The following is a 7597-nucleotide window of genomic DNA, read 5'->3' on the forward strand; positions in this document are numbered from 1 at the left end:
ACATGCGAGGTGCTGTTGAATGTGAGCCAGACGTAATGCGGTGACTTGCCGAATTCGTCGGGGAGGAGGCACGACCAGAAAAAAAGAAAGAAAGAGAGAAATGAAAACAAGCGCTGCTTCCAGCGCGGCATGGTCAGAAAAAAAGAAACACAGAGAGATGGAAACAAGTGGAGATTCGGGCTCGCGCCACGAAGTGTAGCAATCAGGCAGGGAAAAAGGCAGCAGCGGAAGAGGCTCCAAGTCGCGAAGAAGAGAACCCGGTTAATAGATTCAATTGCCGCGCCATGGGCGGCGAACGCAAACAGGAACAGAAATCCCGCCGCAGTGTTGGGACGCGGCAACAGCGCTGCAGATGAGATGCAGATTTGTCTCCCCGGGACCGCTAGACGAGGAGGGGGGGGGGGAGCGAAACAGGACGACAAAAAGAAAGGGCGGGAAATGTGAGGAATAGAGATGGGAATGAAATGCGAAAGAAGGAGGAGACCTCTTATTTTTTTTTTTGAACCGCGAATGAAGCGAGAGCTCGCGAGAACGCTATTTTACGCATAAACTATGGTTATAAACCAGCAACGTGTCCTGCTCCAAGCACACCCTCTGGTGGCGCGTATGCAAATGACAGCAGTGAAGAGCAGTGTCCATTCCGGGAATTATTTATTCAGTTACGCTAGCGCCAGGGGGCGGGCCGAGCGCGAGCACGCCAGCGCAGCTCGCGAGCGGCCAATACCTCTTCCTTTTCCCTACACAATTTGGCTTGTTCTCTTTCGGCTTTCACATCCTCCTCGCCACTTTTTGAGTCACCCAAAATTTACCATGAGACCGTATCCGCAGGTTTAGGAAAATCACTTCTTCCACTCTTTCATTTCCCTGTCTAGTCCGCGTTGCTGCGTTCTTCGTCTTAAAAGCATGAGAAAATACTCCGGGTAAATCGATGCTCGCGGTCTCGACCAACGAGAGAGATAGGCGGCGAAAGGAAAATGTACGCAAATGCACCCCCAGTACGCTGGTGAATGCGGCTACAAAGTGAAACAGGGCCACTCGCGGCACGCCCATTCGCCGCGAAACGCGAGGTTTGTGACGACGTATATATATATAGCGACCGAAGCGAGCCGAGTTGTGGTTCGTATGCGAGCAAATAAAGATGCGAAGACTCTGTTCGATGACAAGGGGAATATTAGCTATGCGGAAGGCATGCAGGGAAACGCGTATTTCTCTGCCTTCGCAAAAATTTCCCTTTTCTGGATCCCAGGCGAATCACTTGACGAAAACGGAGGTGGAATAAACCGACGGTACGGCTCATAGTCTCGCGCTCGAGAGCAACTTCAAACGGGGTTGATATGAAAAAATGTGTAAATGAAGATGGCCTTGCGAAAATCTTGCGTATTTCAGCGTGCACCGTTAGAGACACTATCTCAAATACTTTATCATGGGATATGTGTCGTGAGCCCGTCGCAAAGGTTTCGGAAGTTATGGCCCGCCAGGCATCCCGCACGTTCAATCAAGTGTGTGGCACACTCTTCGATCTCGGCTCTACAGTACAGCAAAAAAAGAATGATAGTCGATTTGTGCACTTAGGCCAAATGCGAATTAGGTGCGCTAGAAGTTCGGTTCTCACTCCGGTTTCAGTGTTTGTTCAGATCCAGCGTTAATGGATGGCAGTCCTTGGGATAACGGTAATGGGTTAATGTCCATATGTGCAAAATTGGCCACTCTCTAAATTCATGGATCCTTGGGAGTCTTCCTACCATTCCTGGCGCAGTGGTCAAGCGATGCGCCACTGCCGTTCTTCTATTGCAGATGCTGCCATAGGTGGGACTTCGGTTGCTTGGCTTGGGTTGCGACCCAGGTTGCTCTTCACGAGCAGCCTCTCGCGATTAATTGAGTCACCGCCTGACACGGTGCACAGGTGAGCAGCGTGCCACAAAATCGGCTTCAGACAAACACACTACGGCAAAGTGCGTGTAATGGCAACTATAAATGCTACCGCAATAAAAAAAAAACACGGTACTTTTTTAATGGCGCTGATAATGACGCCATAATCGGGCTTTCGCTTTTGCCAGCAACGATATCTGATAAACATGGCAACATGGCACCTCGAAAGCGGCGGCGAGGTCACGTGTGAGGGAAACATATCCAGTATTTGGCATCTGACTTCGCTGCATATCTCATCAAGTACTGCTGGAAATGCCGATGGAGTCGTCAAGATGCTTCCTTACATGCATCGCGGAATAAGTAGGTTCCACCGGCGGCATGGCATCGAACAAAAGGCATGTCATCGGCCCACACCTTCAGCGCCCGGTAACCGCGAACCTGTAATACCGCGTACAGCCGAACCCCTTAGCAGTTACGATCTTCTTTCTCGCTTGTAGTACATACAGCGCTAACGCTCAGCGCACAGGCCAACGCAATTTCGCACGTGTGCTGACTTTGCGCTCCTTTCTTGACGACAGAACTACCGTGGGTCGCAATTAATACGGAACCCTGCAATACGGAGGTTCCAGCGTTGCATTGGTAATGTTGTTGTTGAACATGTTTATGCGCCAAATTCAGTACTAACCCTGTGGTTGGAGTCCATATTTGAAGATTTCATTGGTCGAAGCTGCAACGGCGGTTCTGTTTACGAGCCATTTGTGCCTTCAGAATTTGAGCAGGGCGGTCTCCCACTCGTTAGAAGTTGGGGAAAGGATGAGTGATATGGCCTTGTTGTTCTGGCACGCCCATAGCATGAGGTAGAGATCCGCAATTTCTCCACAGTGTCAACATGCAGGCCTGCAAAGTTCTCGGCACCGGGTGAGTAGCGATCTGGAGTTGAGGAAAGTGTTGCTCTGTATCATTATTCTTAATGTCATTTCTCCGTCTTTTCCTAATTCTTTGGAGGAAATTCTGATTCTTCAAACCTGCAGTTGTGTAGGATTTCAGCAAAGGTGTAGAGTAAATCGAAATCAATTACCAATTAACCAGCCTCTTCCTCTTCGCTCATTGGACCGCCGCAACCCGACCCGGTATTGTATACGAAGCGGCAGGTGATATTTTTTCAAGTTTCTATTAACAACAACGAAGAGAGCAGGGCGTTGCCGCAACGGCTCTGCTTGCGAAAGGTACTCGACGGAGGAGGGGGTTAGAGAAAGCGAGAAATGCGACACAACGCGACGACGCCAGTGCAACACACGTAAAGAGTGCACGCAACTCGCACGCTGTTAGCGCTAATGGCGACGCAACTCGCGACATCCGGAAGAAAAAAATTGGGGAATGATGACAAATAACCAAGGAGCCCCTGCAGACAGCAGTTGCGACAGCCCGGCCCGCGTATTAGACGGGTCACACCTCGAAGATGACGACAACGAGAGGGAGGAGCACGAAGAAGACGAAGCGTCGAAGCCTTTCCCTCTCTCCATTCCTCTATCATATTCCTCAATGCCCTAAGCACCGACGTCATTTTTCTCGTTCTCCATATTCAGGCTCTCATCGCAGCCGACGCCCTCTTTTGCTATGCTTTGCGTTTCCCTATCCAGAAACTCAGATACCTGCCAGTATTTATTTTTCATCGTTTCTTTCCCAACCTCTTTCCCACATCACTCCTGTTTCTCTCTCTCTCTCTCTGCAAGGATAGGTGAAGCGCTTCATTTCCTCCCCCTCTGTTACGCCCCCTTTCCAGCTCACCCGCGAGCTCTCATAAAAAGGCGCAGCGCAGACGGGGCGTGGCGGGAAAGCAGCGCCGCGGAATGCATCTTCATTCACCCCGAGGCGCATTACTGTAATAACCCTTAGGGGACCAACCGCATTGACCTCGCACCCTTTATGATGGCTGCCCTCTTTCTCTCTCCTTCTTTCCCTCCACGGTTTTTTCCCTCGCTATGCACCCTTCGTTTTCTGCTCCACTCAACAGCAGCCTGAACCCGAGGAAGCGGGCACGGCTCTCGTTCGCGCGTTCTTCCGTTACTAACGCTCCCGTTTTCTTTCCTTTCGCTTCTCGCTCTCTATACCTTTCTTTGCCTTCCCCCCCCCCCCCCTTTTCCCGTCCGGTTGTTTCTCCTCTCTTCCCTTCCCCTCCCAGGGACGCCCGGGTCTGCGCCGGCGCTAACGAACGCGATAAATATTTACCTTAACGACCTGACGCGCGGCGCCAGATAAGGCGCCGCGAGGCGTGGCCGTCCGTCATGCATGCCGTCCGCCGGTGCCGTTTCCAGGGCGGGGAAGGGAAAACAGCCAGCCGGGGGGCACGGGGAAAGAGCGTGGGCAGAGCGCCATCATGCCATGAGCGTTTGGTGCTGCGCTATGGGGTGCGGCGTGCGCTCTGTGGCGTCGGAGGTTTTGGGGGGTCGTTGCTTCCCTCGCGCATTACCTTTCTCTTTATTTCTTTTCCGAGCCGAGTGGCGTGTCAGCGCCAACAGCGCTAGGAAAAAGTTCGCCTATTTACGAAGCACTGTTGCCGTACTGCGGAAGAAAGACCGAAAACGCCATTTTTTTATCAAGAAACGTGGCCCACCTGAATAAGAGAAGGAGGGAATGAGGTGTGCGACAACTAGAATATAAGCTGCACGTAATAGAGAAACAAAATCAGTACAAGCCTCCTTACGCTAGCGTACAGAATATCAGCGCTGTGATACACGATGCAAGCGTTTCCGCGTTGAGGTGCGGTTGGGTGCGGTGCACTGCGGTGTGGTGGCATGTGCTGCGCTTCTCCTGGCTGTGTTATGGTAAAGTACGATACGGTATGGTATGATTTTGTTTACGGGGGTTTATGTCCCAAAGCGACTCAGGCTATGAGGGACGCCGTAGTGTAGGGCTCCGGAAATTTCGACCACCGCACAATACACGGGCCTCTAGAATTTCGCCTCTATCGAAATTCGACCGCCGCGGGCGGTATCGAACCCGCGTCATTTGGGACACCAGCAGAGCGCTGAACCACTTAGCCACCACGGCGGTTGTATGGTATGGTATAGTATGGTGTGGTATGGTATGGTATGGTATGGTATGGTATGGTATGGTGGTTGCACATGGATATGGGCTATGAAAGAGGCTGCAGTGGAATACTCCGGACTAAAAGAACAACGCTGGATCTTTAACGCGCGCTGACATAGCACGGGCCACGGGTAGCGTTTTTGCGTTTCGCTTCATTTCAAATGCGGTCGCCGCGGCTAACGCGAGCCTGACCTGTGAGGTTGCCTACAGGTCTGCGTCAACGCGCGTGCTTTCTCACACGTCTGCAATACATATCAGTGCCCGTAAAAGTTTGACAGACATGAAAATACAAAAAGTTTCATTGCTCGGCTGTTTAAAAAGCAGCCACAAACTGGCGGATGTGCGCTGCACTCTCTATGCGTGACATCCACAATGCACCCCTAAATACCTGGCCGCGCCACAAGGCAGGAAGGGAATCAACCTTTCCGTGGTTTCCATATTCCCAGAACTGCTGCGGGCACAAGCATGTGTGCGTGTCTGAACGCGGTGCTCAGCTTCTCGTGCGTTCCGAGTGTTCTCGAAAAATAGACTAAAAAATAGCAATGACAAGCTCTGCGCATTAGAGCCCACATGCCGGAGTAATGAACAGATGGGCACCCATGGAAAACTAGCAGTGCGGTGCGTCGGGTCGATAATACTGAACTGCTAGGAGTAGCATAGCTGAAGGCAAAGACAGATGCGGTCTGCAGCCAATTGGAAGACCACGGTTAACGCAAGGGTGAAAGAGACAGAGATGGGATCAGGCAGAAACGTAGAGTAACCCAGCGCGAGTGACTGTCTTTACGCGAGGGCCACTTACAGCGACGCCGTCCTTGCAGTGCGCCCGGAAGGAGAATGAGGTCCACGAAAAGCTAGCTATGCAACACTAATGATTCTGCGCCACTTACGAGTATTTCGGCACGCGAGTTCTTCAGGCCAGCAGTTTGTTCAGGGAAAATCGCCCAAGGAACAACAGCTTTCGTGCCGGTACGCGCAGGGCCGGGCCTGCCCTAACAGCCGCTAACAGAACGTCGGCTCGCTGAAGCGCAACAATACCGAGGCGGGAATTCCACGCGAATGGAACTGAACCCGGCTGCAGCGCCAGCGTGAGCAGGCCGGCATCTCCGCGCACTGCACAGCCAGTCGACCCAAGCACGGGGCTAAAGCTGTTTGCGTAACCATGGCAAACAATGACGGCAATCGGGGCGGGAGGAGGAGGAGGGGACACTGCGACGGGCATCGAAAAGAGACAAAAGGGGCAAGAGGCAGAGAACAAGTGGAAAAGCGGGTGACAGAGACCAGCCACCACGATAGCAAAAAGTCCCAACTGGCCGCGAGTGCACAGAGCGATAGAACGAGTGAGCCGTCACGACGGAGAGAACGAATGCGGAAGGCACTGCCGCTACGAAGCTGGAATTCCTTGAGAGAGATAGTAACAACGCCGAGAGAAACGCGCGGCTGCAGAGAGCTATATAAGAGCAGCGGTAACCAAAGGTCACAGGTGAGGGAAAAGCAGTACTGCAGGGTGCCCCGGCTAGGCAAAAACGCAACTGAGCGAGCCGGAGGAGCCTGGGCGAGCGCAGATAAAGCGCGCCATACCACTCCCGAAGCACGGACTTCCCTAGTTGCCGCACCTTCTCCCAACCTGGCATCCACTCCCTGTCATTTGCAAAGAGCTCGAAAATGGGACCGGGCGCGGCACTCACACACGGACGACAGCGAGGTATACGTTGAAACGCAGGTGGAGAAAGAACACTCCCTTTCAACCATCCCCGCGCTTGCAAATGAGAGAGCACTGCTTGCGCCAAAGAACAAGAGGCGGGTTAATTAAAGCCGGCTTCAAAGCCCTCCGGGGAGCGCTTACACTCGCTGGCGCCAGCGAACCGACCGCGGAAGAGGAGCAGCACAATGAAGAGCGTCGACGTGAGCCGGGCCGCTGTTTTGGGGCGCGAAAGAGCAAAACCCGGGGCCAGAACTCCATCGAGTGCAGCTGGCTGACGCGCGCGAGTATAGTGCAGTTGTGCTGCGTTGGCCGCTCAGTGCGACGCCTCATCGCGCGCCCACAGTGCGGAAACAAAGGCTCCGAGAAGAAGGCTGCCTTTGTGGCTCGTTCACAGCAGCCGCCGCATATTCTCCAGGCAGCTCCAGCGACACCCGGCAGAGTTTTTGAACCAAGCGCGCTCGAGCGAGCACGTGTCAAAACTATGCTCGGTATTTCTATACCTAAGGAACGGTGGGGCTCTGCAGGCGAAAGCGAGAATGCGGCATCTCATAGACAACTATACGTCGTTGTACTGCCGCGACGACCGGCGGAGAAAAATCTGGCGCGCTTAATGGCACAAGGAGGAGAATACGAGGTGACGAGAACCATGTAATACCTGCAGTGACCTAAACCTATAAAACCGGATTTAAAAACAGAGAAACACAAACAACCACTTACTACACATATATTTATCTGGCCCACTGAAAGTAGTCGCATATATACCACTGAAGGTAGTACGAGTTTAGCTGAAAACACGAAGCAGGATTATACGAAAAAAATTCCACGCCGTCGTCCCTCAATTTCCTTTTCAGCCTGCGTCAACGCACCACCTCAGTACCATCTCCAGCGTCATTCGCATCGGCACTCTTCGTTTCAGTTCCCTTAGCCTCGAGACAC

The sequence above is a fragment of the Amblyomma americanum genome, chromosome 3 (genome assembly GCF_052857255.1).
Source record: "Amblyomma americanum isolate KBUSLIRL-KWMA chromosome 3, ASM5285725v1, whole genome shotgun sequence".
NCBI classification, from domain to species: Eukaryota; Metazoa; Arthropoda; class Arachnida; order Ixodida; family Ixodidae; genus Amblyomma; species Amblyomma americanum.